Source organism: Saimiri boliviensis, chromosome 1 (assembly GCF_048565385.1).
Source record: "Saimiri boliviensis isolate mSaiBol1 chromosome 1, mSaiBol1.pri, whole genome shotgun sequence".
Classification (NCBI taxonomy): Eukaryota; Metazoa; Chordata; class Mammalia; order Primates; family Cebidae; genus Saimiri; species Saimiri boliviensis.
In genome coordinates this window covers 5,898,814-5,916,808 of record NC_133449.1, presented here as the reverse complement: position 1 = coordinate 5,916,808, position 17,995 = coordinate 5,898,814, and positions in this window count along the sequence as shown.

The window sequence follows — 17,995 nt, the reverse complement described above, 5'->3', positions numbered from 1 at the left end:
GGGTCCTTGGTGGAGTCCTGTGGAACGTCACAGAGGCCTGGTTACATCAGAAGTCTAAGGTGGTGCCTCTTGAAACTGCCTGCCACTAGACTCACCCAGGGCCACCTGTGGTGAGGGCAGAAGATTTTCTAAAATATTCAAGCTAGGGACTGTCCCTGGATATCTGGTGTCGGCAGAGACATTACTAGGAACACTTTTACACTGTTGGTGGGAGTGTAAATTACTTCACCCATTGTGGTAGACAGTGTGGCGATTCCTCAAGGATCTAGAAATAGAAATGCCATTTGATCCAGCAATCCCATTGCCCAAAGGATTATAAATCATTCTATTATAAAGACACATGCATATGTATGTTCAACAGCAAAGACTTAGAACCCACCCAAATGCCCATCAATAATAGACTGGATAAAGAAAATGTGGCCCATGTACACCATGGAATACTATGCAGCCATAAAAAAGGATGAGTTCATGTCCTTTGCAGGGACATGGATGAAGCTGGAAACCATTGTTCTCAGCAAACTGACACAAGAACAGAAAAACAAACACCACATGTTCTCACTCATAATTGGGTGTTGAACAATGAGAACACATAGACACAGGGAGGGGAACATCACACACAGGGGTCTGTTGGAGCATGGGGGGTGCTAAGGGAGGGATAGCAGGGGCTGGGGAGATTGGGGAGGGTAACATTAGGAGAAATACCTAACATAGATGATGGGGTGATGGATGCAGCAAACCACCATGGCACATGTATACCTATGTAACAATGCTGCATGATGTGCACATGTACCCCAGAACTTAAAGTATAATTAAAAAAAAAAAAAGAAGGAAGAAATGAAAGAACAAAGGGAAGAAGAAACATCTTCAGATTCTCATAGAGATCTGTGACTCACAGAAGACTAAGAACTACTATTTGTGACTATTAGTATGCCGATAAATATCCTAGCGTGGAAACAAAACCTCACACACAAAAAAGAGATTCTCACAAAGACTTCTGTGGCCCAGGGTGTCTTGAAAGCATCAGGGTGGATTCCGTGCCTCCAGCAAGACGCACATAAGGAAGGTAAAGGAGGGTCTGCGTAGCTTGGTGGCCACACAGGCTGGAGTCAGGGACATCCCAGTGTAATTTCCAGTGGATGCTGGCCACCTCAGCAGATCCAGCATAGTGACCACACACGCAGAGGGGTCGCATCTCCCGGCACCCAGTCAGTGTCCGGGTCTCGTGGGAATGGCCACCCAGACAGGCTGCAGCTCAGCAGTGGCCAAAGGCCAAAAGGAATCCGGACTCAGAACAGAACTTACCTTGAATTAAGGAACAATAAGGAAGCATTTGCATACACCTGGCTGTGTGGATGGAGGCCCTGTGTGCCGCAGGTTGGTTTTCATCCAGGACTGCAGGGATTGTGTAAGATGCTCTCATCTGCCCCACAACCTCAACATAAACCTGGAATGAGTATAAAGTCCTTGGATGGGTGGCTGTGAACCTGAGGGCGAGGTACAGGCAGGGGGAAACTTTCAGGAGTCAGTGTGGATTCTGCTAAGAAGTTTACTGTGCTAAGATGGGGTTTGCTACGGAACTGAGCGTCCTGTTAACTCATCAGCATAGATAAGGGTGTGTCGCAGAAGAGCAAGAGAGGAGCCAGCCTCCCTTCCTGCTTGTTGACAGCGGCTTTCAGGGCCAAAGATAGGCGAGCAGATCCCCCCAGCTTCTAATGACAACCAAACCAATCTCCCACTTCTAAAATCAAACATATGAAACTCCAGGTTTTGTGCCTTTCCTGCGAGGAATAACCATTCTCAAAGCCAGATATTCTTCAGGTGAATCCTCACTTAACGATCTTGAAGAAGTGACAAACGTTTGTAGTTAGACACAAGAAGGGCGATCCTAACAGTGACTGCTCTTGCCGTAACCTGGACTTGGAAATTATGTGACAGAATGAGAAACTGAGGTGGGAGAAGTGACCCATAGCTGTAGCGAGATACTAGACACATGGAGAAAGAATTCAGGTTTCCCATCGGCCAGTTCAGTGTTTTGTTGTTTTTTAAATCTCATCCTGTCCTGCATCGGTTTCTGACCTTTTATTATTTTCTTGGGTAATCTGTGTGGGTAAAGATCTGTGCAAGAAATTTTAAAGGGAAGCTAATTTTTAAGTCTGTTATTTATTGAAGTATTCCTGATGTAATTCCTGCTTACAAAAAAACAAAGCAGGCATCCACTAGTGACCTGCTTGCCTTTCTGGTTCTAGAATTTTAGCTATACAGCTGAAGAACCATCTTTTCCTTCTGGAAGTTTTCTGGAACATAAGCAACTCTTCTCGGGGTGGGGGGTGTCCTCTACGCTGGCTGTGCCGTAGCTGGAAGGCTGGGTGTCTACGTACATTTGGAAGGACGAGCTTCTGCTTTCGCTGCTGACTCAAAGCAGAATAGTTGTAAAGAAATGAAAGAAGGGCCGTCCCTGAAATCCAACTCACAGAACTAACAAAAGCCAAAAATCTTACCCAATCCTAAGGCCACGGTTCAGACACGGGCAAATTTTACGTTTGTCAGAGCTGACCTTGCCCTATACCCTAAGGGAGCAGGCCTGTTCCTCTTCCAACGAGTCCCATTAACCCTCTGAAGATAAATCCTGGGCGACAATGCTCTTGGACCTTCACCAACTGCAGTATATGTACACGCACAGAACAGGCGCCCTGTGTGCAGGAGAGACTTTCTGGGAAGTACCAAAGTGTTGGGAGCTCTATATGAAGACCCGGGGACAGGTAAAGTTTGAAAGTTATAGGGTTTTACAGCCATAAGGGAAAGGGGGCTTTGGGGCACTCACGGACAAAGGTCAGTAGTTATGGGTTAAGCCCCTTGGCTTGGTGGTAAATTCAATGCCAGGCCCTCTATGCGGTGAAGTGCTGGGGAATGCTCAGGGCTTAGTGAGGAGGGAAGAGCAGGCGCATTGCTGTGGATAAAGCCCCATCCTGTGTGTTTACCTGTGCGCAGCAAAAGAACTAGAGGAATATTACATGAAGTCACATCCATGGTTATTGCTTGGCACTGGGGAAGTCATAATTCTTCTCTTCTACTACATTTTTTTGGGGATTTCTGAACTTTATATAATAAACATAATTTACAATATATTTTAATTATATAATAAATACAATTTATAAACTTTGTGTAAAAATATAAAGTTTGTAAGTTATGTAATGCTTTGCCATTTTCTTCTGATTCTAAAAATGACATTACTTTATTCTTGAAAATGTTGTACAGAACAGCTTGAACAAAACATTAAAACTCCACAATTGTATTGCTCAGAATTGCCATTACTAATCATTACTTCTTTCCATTCAGTGATTCAATCTACTCAAATACGCACCTCTACACATGTACGGACAGGGATGTGCATATATTTTTTATCACAAAGATGGAATCTTTCTGTATATATCATCCTGAATTTTTAGGTTTTTGATCTGGTGAATACATCATCATTACATATGTCAATAAGTACTTCATACAATTTATTCAGTATGATGTTTAATTTTTAATTGTTCTACAATATAACATTATAAGTGTGTAGAAGAATAAATTATTTTAGCCAATTATTTCCATGGGGCAGTTAATTTATTTTGATATTGCCATTTCAAATGCAAAAATATGATGAATTTCCCATTTACAGATTTTGTTTCAGCCTTGGCAGATTATTAAGATACATTATCAGGAAAAAAAATTAAAGAAAAGGAGAAAACATGCATTTCTGAGGTTTCTTAATATATCGCTAAATTGTCTCGAGGAATGCACACACCAAATATTTTGGGGGAGTCTTAGAGTTTCTGCTGCTCCATACCCGTGCCCATCTCAGTTATTATAATAGGTTTTATTTTTTCACATGTACTGTTGAGTTTTAAATTTACGTATTTGCCTGTGTGTGTGTGCGTGTGTGTGTGTGTGTGTGTGTGTGTGTATGCTGCGTGTGTATTCCAGATATGAGTGTTTGTCAGATTTGTGGTTTGCAAACATTTTCTACCAGTTTGCGACTTGTCTTTCCATTCTTTTTGCAGTGTTTCACACTGCACACTGCAAGGCTTTTAATTTTAATAAGGTTCAATTTATGGATTTTTCCTTTTATGAATTGCATGTTTGGTATTAAGCCTATGAACTGTTTGCCTAAGTCTGAATTTTACAAATTCTAGGGATTTTTGTCTATAATTTATTCTAAAATTTTGTAAATTTAAATTAAGCCACTTACCCATTGTGTACTTTTGTCTAGAATGTGAGGTTTAGATTGAGGTTCATTTTTAAAATTTTTTGCCTATAGGCGTGCAATTGCTGAGCAATGGATTCTCAAAAACATTTTGCAAAAAGCCACATTATTTAGTCACTCGGTTTAGCCTTTACTTTTTCAGTTGCTTTATATTGACTTTCCAAATATAGTCTGTTTTTTTTTTTTTTATTTATTGCTTTGGCTATTAAACTTCATTTCCTTTGTGTTATAGCTTATTAGCTTTTTTTAAAAAATTGACAAGCGTATGCAACCATTTAAAAATATGTGTTTGTATTTTTATCTTACCGCTCACAGAGATTGTAATCTATACACTTTCTAATTTCTGAAAGTTATAACATTTGATGTAACATAGATAATCAGAAAAATGTTCCACAAATACTAGAAACTGAAGTACTATATGCTGATTGTATGCTATGGATTATATTAAATATGTGTTAAACCAAATTCATTATAAAATCATTTATCTTCTTGCATTAGCAGGGAACAATGGCCAGCATTTATACTGGGGATGATCAACAGCGGTTTATCTTACGTCAACTGAACTTAAGTTGGTTAAGAGACCATATACTATGAAAAACATAGCCACAGAAAAAACATAATGGAATTGGATCCACCCTTCTTGATTTTTATGTATCAGTCAGGTACTCTCTCTCTCCTGACAAAACCAGGTTCACTGTTCCCAAAATAAGCTGACTGACCAATGCCTACATCCCTGTGTGCAGTGGCAGCCCAGTAGACGGGTTCTTTATTGGACTTATACCTACATCCATTCTCTGTCTGTTGTGTGTACTTATTAAGGGCCAGTTGTATCTGTTTTCAGTGTTATAATATAGTTGAATTAAATATTACTTACATTTATTATCTGTAATTATGAAAAGAGAGCTTTTGTGGTGCTGGATTTAGCATTAGACACATTAAGCATTGTTGTCAAGAAAATTGTATTGAATTTGGTAGCAGTGTGATAATTGCCAAAGCTCGAGGAAAATCAGAAAATTCTAGAATGGAAGACCTGCAAATTGTTTCAAAAGGATATCTAAAATCATGCTTCTTGTTAAAAAAAAATGGAAAACTGTAAAAGTTAAATTTATCAGGGTATTTTAATGAGACATTGTATTTCTATTAGTTTTGAATTTCTGCACCTCTAGATTTTCATTTTATTAACAGTAGTAATAGTAGTAGTGGAAAATTATTATTTTATATTACATTACTTTTATTTCAAGAACTCTGATTCCATCCATCTTTTAAACCACAGTAACCATAGTTTTCCATGTATGGCTTCACGCTAGGCTTCCAGAGTGTGTGTGGATGGAAGCTTCACTTATCTCTGATGGAACAATGGAAAATTATGCATTCTTTTTCTCATTCTACAGAAAAAAAAAAGGATACACTAAAAGAAAGAATGACAATAGTAACACAATGCTACCATCAGAAGAATATTCTCTTGCCTTTCAGCTTTGTAATTCTTCAGTGAATCTGCCCAGCGTGAGATAGAAGTCAGCTTTCTAGAAGCACTGGCTTCCTTTTCTTCCTCTCATCCCTGAATCTTGTTATGCATACACTCAGGCTCCCTGCATTTTATAGAGCAGACAAGTAAAGACAAGCTCAGCCCCCTGAGATTTCAGCATACACTCTGACCACTTGCTAAAGCAAATGCTTCCTTCTTAAAATAGTATAAGATGACAGAGAAAAATAAAACATATTTACATAATAATGTCAGAATTTTCTCTTAATGTGACCTATGAGGTTAAAAGCCTTCCCATTCAAGAGTAGATCAAAGTTATTTGAAATGGAGATCTATAGCCCAGAGGGAGATGGAGGTGGGGGGAAGACATTCTACATGGGATGAGAAGGACAACAGAGACAGAGGAAAATAAGAAGAAAAAAAAAAAAAAATAGATGAAGAACAAGAAAGTGGCGAGATGCCTGATTTGATTTTCCTACTAGGTCAGATGATAGCGGTGGGCTGGTAAGAGTAGTGGTATTTAGTAGGGTCTGACAGAGTTGCTGCTGGTCTCTTTAAGAAAGGAAACTGGTTGGTGGCTTTGGAGTGTCTACTGGACAGCCAGCTCTGTGCCCAACACTGGGGGATACTGCAGCCAGGGGTCTGTGGTGCATACTCTGCTTGTTGAGTGTCAGCAAGGAAGTTACCATTTGGAGCCACACTTACTCTCCTCACTGACTTTTTCTTGAAAACACAACAAATATTTGATGGATTATAATCATGCGTCCGTGTTTTGTTATGTAAGACCCCATTTGTGGATGATACAAAAAGATGTGAGCAATATAGTTCTTGCCATCAGGGAGTTAATAAATGTGTGGCCAGTTGTGGTGGCTCACGCTTGTAATCCCAGCTGGAACCTGGGAGGTGGAGGTTGCAGTGAGTCAAGATTGCACCACTGTACTCCAGCCTGGGCAACAGAGTGAGACTCTGTCTTAAAAAAAAAAAAAAAAAAAAAAAAAAAAAAAAAAAAAAAGATTAATAAATATGTATTGAAGGAAGTAATGAATGAATCAATGTGTGTATAATCCATCCTTAGTATTTTTTAATAACAGAATGAAGACAACAATTACAGGATTTTGCCTAACTTGTTTTATTTTCAGCAGCCTCATGTAACTGGACCGATATCCACTTTCGAAGGTGGAAATAATTGTGTGTTCGTATTTCTTTAAATGTACAAGCCTTTAACTCAGAGACCAGAAACTCACAAAGTAAGAATTAAACAGAGACAATCTGTATAGAATCATTTTGGGTCCTCGTTAGCCATAGCTAAAGAAGGAGGCAAGAGATTTGTAGCTCAAAGAGATAAGAAATTATAAATTCTCAACCCTTCTGATAGGGTTTAGTGCCAATTTGGGCAGTGTGAACCCAGAATTTCTGGGACGGGTTTCAGTCAATTTAAGAAGTTTCTTTTGCCAAAGTTAAGGCCACAAGTCCATGACAAAGCCTCAGGAGGTCCCGACGGCATGTACCCAAGGTAGGCCGAGCACGGCTTGCTTTTATGCATTTTAGGGAGACATGAGACATTAATAAATGTAAGATAAGCACTGGTTCGGCCTGGGAAGGCGGGACAACTCAAAGCAAAGTGGGGACAGCTTGCAGTGGGAAGGAGTCTTCCAGGTTATAGGTAGGTAAAAGACAAATGGCTGCACTCTCTTGAGCTTCTGATCAGCTTTTCCAAAGGAGGCCATCAGGTATGCATTTATCTCAGGGAGCAGAGGGATGACTTTGAACAGAACGAGAGGCAGGTTTGTCCAAGCAGCTCCCAGCTTGATTTTTTTGCCCTTTAGCTTAGTGATTTGGGGGCCCCAAGGCCTGTTTTCTTTTCACAGCAGACATAAGGGTAAGGCATTATGTCTGCTGCCTGACAATTTACGTTTGCCACATCCAGAGACTCAGCCAGCAGGCCTCAGCAGCTAGAGGAGGACATCTGTGGACGAGTCTATACCTTGAGGACACCCTGGAGGGAGAGTGACAGGGCTCTTTCCTGGAGGCCTAACTGACTACAACCATAACCTTTAGCTCGAGCATTTGGAGGCTGGACACCCTCACATGCATTAATAACCTAGCAGTTCTTTAGACTGGGTTACTCAAAGCCATTCCTGTTTGTACATTTTAGCCACTGCATTTCTGCCTATGGTAGAATTGCTGCATGATCATCAGAGCACCATAACCTACTTTTTATTGAAAGCCTAGTGGCTTCCAGCTAATTGAGGGAACAGCCCTCAGCACTGCTTTGCAAACTTGGGCTCCCTGTAAATCAAATGGGAGAATTAATTTTTTTTTAAAAAAAGGGCTGGGCTCTGTGGCTCATGCCTGTAATTCCAGCACTTCAGAAGGCTGAGGCCAAGGTGGGCAGATCACTTGAGGTCAGAAGTTTGAGAACAGCCTGGCCAACATGGGTGAAACCTTGTCTCTACTAAAATACAAAAAATTAGCCAGACATGGTGATACACACCTACAATCTCAGCAACTCAAGAGGCTGAGGCAAGAGAATCACTTGAACCAGGGAGGCAGAGGTTGCAGTGAGCCGAGATTGTACCACTACACTCCAGCCTGGACAACAGAGGGAGACTCTGTCTCAAAAAATAAAAACAAAAAAAAGACAGACATCTAGCTTCTACTCTGCCCAATTCAGTCAGAATGGCTGGTGTTGGGGCCTGGGAATTAGCATGTTTAAAAAGTACCTGGTCCAACTATGAGAAACTGACCGTCAAATTTGCTACTTAAGGTGAAGTGCCCCAAACGACGGTGATGTCTTTCAGAAGTGTTTTAGAGTGCACAAACCTCAGGACTCACATTGGTCCTATGGGCCCAAAGTCTGCATTTTTCTGGTATTCTTAGGTGATTCAGTTATGCATTAGTGTCTGAGGCTAAAGAGACAAATTTTTACCAAATGGGGTATACAACAGAGTTTAGCATCCAAAAGGAAGTCCTGAGGCCCCCAATGATACCTTAGCAATTAAGCAGGCTATTTCCCTGACCTCTTTGTGGGACTTCTGACAAGGGTGCCCCATTTGCCCGGGCCACAGCTTTCAACCCCTCACAGGAGGAAGCTTGGGAGTGAATGAGGCAGGAACTAAAGGACATGAGTGCTGGAATCAGCAGGCCACTTCAGCACTGGCAGGAGCACCCAGCACACACTCGGAGCCATTGCATTCCACCCTTCATGGGAGAGGACACTCAGGTGAGGGGAGGCAGGAGCAGGGCAAGTACTTTGGGGCCCCAGCAGGAGGAACACACTTTACAGGCCCCATGGCAGCATCGGGAGGGTGCCCATGAGCCCTGAAGCTGCAGAGGGAGTGCTACAGTGCTGTTTCAGCTCCGCCATCCATGGACAGCTTCAGTGTTAAACAGCTTGGTTGCCTTCTGCCAGTGAGGGCAAAGGGTCAGTATGACAGCCTTTTGCATTCACACTCATGGCACCTGAGTTTTCTGGTGTCCAGGAGAAATGAGGCCACGCAAATGAATTGAAAGATGGAAATCGCAGGGGATTTTATTGCCAATGGAGGTGGCTTTAACAAGGAAGGAGAACTGAAAAGGGAATGGGGTGGGAGGTTATCTTCCCCTCAGTCCAGCCATCCCCAGCTGGATTCTTCTCCAAAGTTTTTTCATCAAGCTGTCCCTTGAAAGTCAAGCTGCTTCTCTCTGATGTCCAACTGCTTCTCCTCTCTCTGCTGACTGGGTCTGGGGTTTTTATAGGCACAGGATGGGGTGGGGCGGGGCCATGGTGGTTTTGGAAAAGGCAAAATTCAAGCAGGAAAACAGGGATGTAAGTTCTCACTTTGGGCCCTGGTGTCAGGTCCTCACTGGGGACCCATCCTCTTCTGCCCAGAATTTTCCTACCTCCTGTCCCTATCAGCAGTAACTATAAAATAAATGTCTATTGAATTGCAAATGCATGATCCCCAAGCTCAGCAGGTGGCTCAGAATCTCTGAATTTCTTTTCGGAGCTTGGTGGTCTCTCTGCTTATGTGTCCTTGTGGTTCCAAAACTCTCAGTCTCCCCATGCTCCCCACCTCACCCTGCCAACTCCTGTCCTTGCGTATGAGCTGTTAGCTACATCACAGAGGTAGAGGCGGGCCCAGAACCACCTCCCTCAGCCCTCTTCATATAGCTCCACTCTTTAGCCATTAAAATGTGTGAATATTTGACAGATTGTGGCTGTGACTCTTCCTCTGTCTCTCAGTTGCAAGTTCAACTTAGTTACGAACACACTGTCTTTCCTTCTTTCATCTATGGTCCTCTTGCCCAGGCCTGGTGCTGCTCCAATAAGAAAAACTATGTAAGTAGAATAAGGCACTCACAAGTCTCATGCCAAGGAAACTTACAGTCATATCTGAGGGTCAACAGCTGATAAAATTCAGTGTCGGTCAGGTTTCCATAGATAGCAAGCAGGAGTATGATAAGGAACAGGGTATCTGATGAGGAGAGGACTCAGCAGTACCCGAGAGAGGGAAGAATATTACGATGTTTATAAGTTCTGGCCCTCATGCTCTTGGACATTGCAACCCACCAGGATGTGACGCAGTCTGCATCTCTATTACAAACCATTCAAAATGTCCTACCATGGGTGCAGGGTGTACCATAATAGCTAATTAAAGTGTTGGAATAAATTTTCAAACACTTCATTTTGTGTTTGCACCTGTTATTTTTAGTTTTAAATATGCTTTGCAAATATCGGTGAAATAACTGGTTTCGACAACTCCAGGCCGTTTTTAAGTGTCTGCCATGTGCTAGGCATTGTGCTTTGCAATGAGGCAAAATAGCAAGAGACAGAGCTCCTGCCCCAGGGACTTATTTTACCTTACTGTGAACTCTCACTCAGCTGTCACTTCAATCATAGATACTCTTGTCTCATTGACAGTTTCTAACTTTTACAGTACGGATATTCTATGACTGAGTTTTCTGCCTTGTGAAGTTATTGTTGCCTGATAGACCTAAAGAAACAAAATCTTCTGGCTTTGGAAATCAATAAAATCAATAATCTACTGGCAGAGCACCCAAGCATGGCTAACATTAATTAGAATATGAAACCAAAGCTGACCAAGGGAAAACATTCCCAAATTGCAATAAGAATCACAGATTATTAGACCTTCTTTTTTAATTTTTATTTTTTTGGATGCATACTCGGTATATATACATATATATATATATATTTGTTAATATTCAATTTTTGTGGATACGTAGTAGATACATATATTTATAAGATATACAAAATCTTTTGATACAGGTGTGCAATGCATAATAATCACATCAGGAAAAATGAGACATCCTATTTTACTTTCTCCTAATGTTTTAGAATATGACTTACTTTTGGTGGTGCGTGATATTATGTGAAGAAAACAGGCAAGTAACTAAAATACACAGAGAATCTCTGTTTTTCTGTATTCTCTACAAGAGAAAATAAGTTAAAGATGGACAGATCTACACGCCAGTGCTCCCCTGCACATTTGCAGGACCAGTTTGTCTGATGGAAAAAGCTGGAATACCATACCCTCTTCTCTAAAAGAGAATTAGAAAGGAAGTTTTTGATGTTTATGTAGTTTTAAGTTAGGGTGGTTCTTTGCGTAACAGTGACACTTCTTTTAAATTCTCCATTAAACATATGGACAAACATCATACATGTATACACATAGTGTGTATACACACACATATATTCATAGGCATGAACATGCACACACATACACTTTCCACATTTACAAACCTGCACACCGATGGAAGGAAACCACACATCCCCACGATAAGACTGGAGAGCCATATGCTTTATTTATAGGTAGAAATTTGAAAGTGAATAGTAAATTTTTTGCCTTATCACTTGTTTGACAGGATAACTGATTGGATTCATCTCAAATATGCAGCCTGACCTTTATGATTCTGGTATTTGAGATGTATTAGACTTACTCCATTGCCTTGTGGATTTGTTCTATGTGGTTACCTTTTGTGGAACATAATTTGCCCTTTAGCACATAAGCTAAAGCGCGTTTTATTATTCCATGTTATGATGGCTTTCCATTGTGTTTATTTGTTAAACACTCTAAATCACTGCAATTGTTTTTATCCTGAAGTATTTTAAGTGCCTTTCCGTTATGGTGTGATTAATCACTTATCTTTTCAACAAATATTTGTCAAACACCCACTAGGGGCAAGCAGAGTGCTATAGTTTATGTTTATCAAACTCAGAACAAGTAGGCTCTGTCCTCAAGCAACTGAACTTTCTAAACACAGTATCATGGCACGAGTTAGAAGGGAAGTCCAGCAAAGTCCTTCAAGCATCATAAAAGCAAGCCTACCACCAATAGTTAACACCATAGAATGTTTCTGCTTGCCATGGAGGGGGCGGGGACAGGTCAGAGTTGATACGACTGGGCGTGGACAGGAATGGTTGTGATAGAAAATGCTGGGAGATCAGAGGCAGGAGGTTGCAGAGTGCTGGTCAGCTTCCCCAGTGGCTCACTTTTCTTTAGGACATGTCCTACTGCCTGAGTCAGCTTCCAAGCCTTTGAGGGGCTACTAGCCTAGTGGGAAGCTCACACATGCCAGCTGCAGACACATCTGTGGTTTGAACCCGCCCTCTCCCACTTCCTGGATGAATGACCTTCAGCAAGATATTTATCCTATCTATGTCTCAGCTTCTCTGTCTGTTAACTGGAGATGCTAGAAATACTACCTACCTCATAGGGTGTCTGCAAGCATATGCATATGGCATTCATGTTCTTGAAGAGATTGGAGTACAGCCTGGCCCATACTAAGCCAATAAATGCCAGCTTTTTCTGCAAGACATTAGCCAACTTTTTAAGTTTCTGATTAAAAAAAATTTCTGCTCTTCTTTTCTTTTTCCTGAATACTTTTTTTTTTTTTAAACATTTACCAATGTCCGAGATACTACTTTTAAACCTGGAATCTCAGACATGACTTCATGCCCTTCACACCCAGCCCTCAGATGGTTTACAGTCTGGCAGAATGTGTTGCCCCATATTTACCCCATATTAAGTAGAAAAAAAAATGATATTATTATTAAAACATAATACTATGAAAGTACAAAGAAAGAAGGAAAGACCAGCTTCATGAGGAATGTAATAAGGGCTGTTGGCTTTGAAGGATAAATGAGAGTTGAACAGGTAGACAAGATGCAGAGAGGTGGGAGGGTCCCTTCAGCCCAGGAATCTGAACCTGCAAGGAGCCATGATTGTGCCACTGCACTCCAGCCTAGGCAAGAAAGTGAGAGAGTTTCAATTAAAAAAAAAAAAAAAAAAAAAAAAACGAAAGAAAGAAACAAAAAGAGAGAAAGAAAAGAAAGAAGAAAAGAAAAAGAAAGAAGAAAGAAAGAGAAAGAAAGAAAGAAAAAATGGGAGAGAGAAAGAAAGAAAGGGAGGGAGGGAAAGAAAGAAAGAGAGAAAGAGAGAGAGAAGGAAGGAAAGAAGGAAAGAAGGAAGCAAAGAAAGGGAAATAAAGTCTTTTCTAGACCTAGGGAAGAAGCACGATGAAAGGGAGGCGCGTGCAGCCGTGATCCGTGTGCAGTTCGCTCTGGCTGCCTGGAAGAGAACACGTTTGCTCTTGAGGCTGAAAGGAGTGTCAAGGCCAGGATGAAGAGGGACGGGCTTCTGACGAATTGTGAATAAAACAGAGACATAGAATACAGACAAGATTTGCAGATAATTCAAAACTCTTGCTGACTTTTCTACTAACCTGTAGGATAAAACTTAGTCTAAAATGTCAAATAATTGCATGGGGCCCAAATCATTTGAAAATTAGAATTAAACTTCTTTTCAGCATAAATGTATCACATACTCTTGCTTTTTACTTAGCTCTTCCAAATCCCAGATAACTCAATAGAAAGATGCTTGTGATTAATACTCGTCCGAGAATAGATATTTGGAATTAAATAACTGTGACACCCATACCACAAATAAGTGATAATTCACAAAATCAGAAGGGTTTTACAACTACGTATTACTTTGTTAATATTTTTCTTTCTAAAAAATTTAAAATTCCACACTATTAGAAATATCTTTTCATGGCCAGGCTAGATGGCTCACACCTGTAATCCCAGCACTTTGTGAGGCCAAGGCAGGTGGATCGCTCGAGCCCAGGGGTTCAAGACTACCGTAAAACAACATAGTGAAATCCCATCTCTGTAAAAAAATACAAACATTAGCCAGGTATGGTGGCGCACGTTTGTAGTCCCAGCAGTTACCTGTGAGGCTGAGGTGGGAGGATTGCTGCAGCCCAGAAATTTGAACCTGCAGTAAGCCATGATTGTTCCACTGCATTCCAGCCTAGGTGACAGAGTGAGACAGTCTAAACAAACCAACGGAAGAAAGACAGAAAAAAGAAAGAGAGAAAGAAAAAAAAGAAAGAGAGAAGAAAAAAAAGAGAAAAAGAAAAAGAAAAAAAGCGACAGAAAGAAAAAAGAGAAAGAGAGAAAAGAAAAAAGGAAAAGAAATATCTTTTCAAATACAAATTAGAAATCAGATATAAATTTCAGAAGGGCATTTTAATCTCATAGTGATTCCTTCCTTCTCTGATCTTCTAAGGCATTTAAGGTCTCTGCTCCATTGTTTTGAAGTATTGAACATGAGATTAGAATTAACACCAAGACAAAAGTATGCCAAATTGCAGGGTCTTTAGTGCCGGTGGCCACGGAGGACTCACATCTCTCCAACCCATGGCCCTGTGCTCAGGGAGAGCGGGGTTTTTAAGCTGAAAAACCACATCCTGGTTTTAGGACCGAGAGGGTGGGGGGATGCAGGGCAAGCAACTTTACAGCACTTACTGATAAGCAAAGACAAGCAATTTTACATAGTGGGAATTTTTTTTCAGAGCAAGGTAACTGTTCTTATTTACAGAAGCCAAGGTCAGCAATTATTGTGGGAGAATGGGGCAGCTGTTACAACTTAATTTCGGAAAACAGCTTTGTCTTGTATAAAACGGCATTGCTCAGGTTCTAACTCTAGGCAGCTACAGCACAGTTTGATGTTGAAAACCTTCCATCTGGCAGGTAAGGCACTGCCATGTCTGTTGTGTGCTCCTCTCTGTGTGCAGGGTTGCCTTTGACAATGCCACTAAAACGCCAAGCTCTTGCTGCTGGAAAAACTGGGGTTCAGAAAAGGCAAATAGCGTGCTGAAGAGGACGGGGCCATTAGTGGGTGATTCATGCTTGAGTCTAGCTCTGTCTCCCAAGCCACATTGCTCTCCATGGTCCCACTGCTTCCTTTACTTTCCAGGTGCACGATTCTTTGCCTGGTTCATAAGTGAGTATGTCACTTCCTTACCAGTTTCCTGTGGCTGGCATAGCAAAGCACAGCAGAGGCAGTGGAGATCTGAGAGCCTGGGTATTTATTCTCGCACAGTTCTGGGGACCAGAAGACCAAGACCACGATGCCCACAGGGTTGGTTTCTTCTGAGGGCAGGGAGGGAGAATCTGCTCCAGGCCCCTCGCCTGGCTCCTAGTGGTTTTCTGGCCATCTTTGGTGTTCCTGGACATGTAGAAGCATGGCTCAATCTCTGTCTCCATCTTCACATGGTGTTTATTCGATGTGTATTCATCTCTGGGTTTAATTTCTCATGTTTATGGGGACACTGTAATATTGAACTATGGCTCACCCTGATGATATCATCTTAACTAATATAATATAACGGCTTTCTTTCCAAATAAGGAGTTAGGACTTCAGCATAGGAATTTTTAGGGCATGCAATTCAATCTACAACACACCCCTTTTCAATTAGAAGGACATAGAGATAAAGGACCATGTCTAGTAGTTTTATATTTCTACAATTTTGGAACTTAGGCAAAGCTAGGCACCTATGGGCCTATTACAGCCAAAACATTTTAAATTAGAAACTGGCATTTGGAACTAGACAGGAGTGATTCGTATAGTAGGGCAGAGTATGTGTGAGTTAACAGGGATTTGAAGGATGTATGCTGAACATAACTGTAACAGATGTAACAAAATCCACCTATAAAATAAAGAATACTTTGCATAGAGTATGATACAATGTCAGTACTTGTTCAGAATCTTGTTTCTTCCATTGGAGAATGAACAAAACCTTCAGGAAGTTAGAGAAAAAGCAGATGAGAAGACCTGAGCTACAGAAGGAGAGGAAAGCTGTGAGCCTCTGGAAGGACACCAGGAGGTAGAAGTTTCTGCAGCCCACTGAAGAAACCACAGACTTGCAGGGTCTCCAAAAGTCAGACCAGTTAATAATCAGAACCTGGGCCTGGTATCTTCTTGTTAGACATATGCACTTAGTCCAAAGCTCAGAAGATGGTCAAACATTGAGTTTAGAGGTTTGGCAGAGTTGAAACCCCTTCCCCCTAAGTGGTAATTGATTCTGCATTCCAAGAGTATGATGCAGCAACAGCCAGGGTGGGAGCCAGTGAAGACCATGAAGGTGTGGAGGATGAATCTTCAGATGCAGTGTAGACACATAGTAATACCTGAATTCATGATTGAATTGAGAGAAGGAAGAGAGATAAGAGAGGAGAAAAAGTTTGTAGTACCTGTGTGATGGTTAATAGTGAGTGTCAACTTGATGGGATTGAAGTATGCAAAGTCTTGATTCTGGGTGTGTCTGTGAGGGTGTTACCAAAGGAGATTAACATTTGAGCTGGGAAAGGCAGACCCACCCTTAATCTGGGTGGGTACCTTTCAATCAGCTGTAGTGTGCCCAGAATATACAGCAGGCAGAAAAATGTGAAGTGACAAAATGGGCCCATTCTCCCAGCCTACAGCTTTCTCCCATGCTGGATGCTTCCTGCCTCAAACATCGGACTCCAGGTTCTTCTGTTCTGGGGCTCAGACAGGCTCTCTTTGCCCCTCAGCTTGCAGTCAGCCTATTGTGGGACCTTGTGATCATGTGAGTTAATACTTAATAAACTCCTATTAGTTTTGTCCCTCTAGAGAATCCTGACTAATATAACCTGGAAAACCCATCACTGAAGGATGGGGAGAAAATATTGGAATAAAATTTCAAGGTAAAATAAACTGCAATTTATTTGGAAATTAAGTGAACTTAGAAAATGGTATCCAAATGTTTTGAAAACACATTTAACATAGAAAGGACACTAAGAGAACAGGTTTTGGAAAGAGAGATGTTGGGTTTGAATTTCACCATGGCCATTTTTAGTTCATGATTTCAGGCAAACCTGCTTTTTCTTGCTGTGAGTCCTCTCATGAGTAAAGATAAAAGAATAATCCCTTCTTTACAGTGCAAGGTAAGGTCTACATAAGATGATGAATAGCAGATGTATACTCATGTAAAGAATATCATGCCAAGTGCAGAGTACAGACAAAAAAAATAATTTCATCTTCCTTATACTGCAAAATTGAACCTAAAATAGAGTCAGTTATGCTTACTCAGAAAATAAAAACTTGTTTATAAGATACAAACTGACTTGGCTGGATACGGTAGCTCATGCCTGTAATCCTAGCACTCTGTGAGGCTGAGAGGGGTGGATCACAAAGTCAGGAGTTCTAGATCAGCCTGGCTAATATGGTGAAAACCTGTCTCTACTAAAAATACAAAAAATAGCTGGGTGTGGTGGTATTTGCCTGTAGCCCCAGTTGTTTGGGAGGCTGAGGCAGGGGAATTGCTTGGACCCAGGAGGCAAATGTTGCAGTGAGCTGAGATTGTGCCACTACACTCCAGTCTGGGTGACAGAGCAAGAATTTTTTTATAAAAGGTATAAACTGATTTATGGTAGACAAAACAAAACATTGGCATGCATCTGACATCTTTTTTTTTTATTGCATTTTAGGTTTTGGGGTACATGTGATGAACATGCAAGATTGTTGCATAGGTACACACATGGCAGTGTGCTTTGCTGCCTTCCGTCCCCTCACCTGTATCTGTCATTTCTCCCCATGCTATCTCTTCCCACCTCCCCACCTCCCCGCCCTGCATCTGACATCTTAGCATGTTGAGGTATCTAGTAAGGTCACAACAGATAAAAAAGATTTTGATCCACAAGAAAGATCCTGTAGTAGGTGATGACTTCTTCTTGGGAATGGCCTGCAGTGTATGAAGGTCAGATTGACAAATACCCAGAGGACAGTACTGAATCCAGATGGTGGGATTTCAGCACAGGGCAGGTAGGGGCGTGGCCGCTCACCAGAGTCATGTTTGAGGAAGCAAGGTCCTAGGTGGGCTGACGTGGGTGTGATGTATCGGACGGGGGAAGGGTGGGTATGGGGCACACAGCAATGAGAAATTTACTTACACAGTTT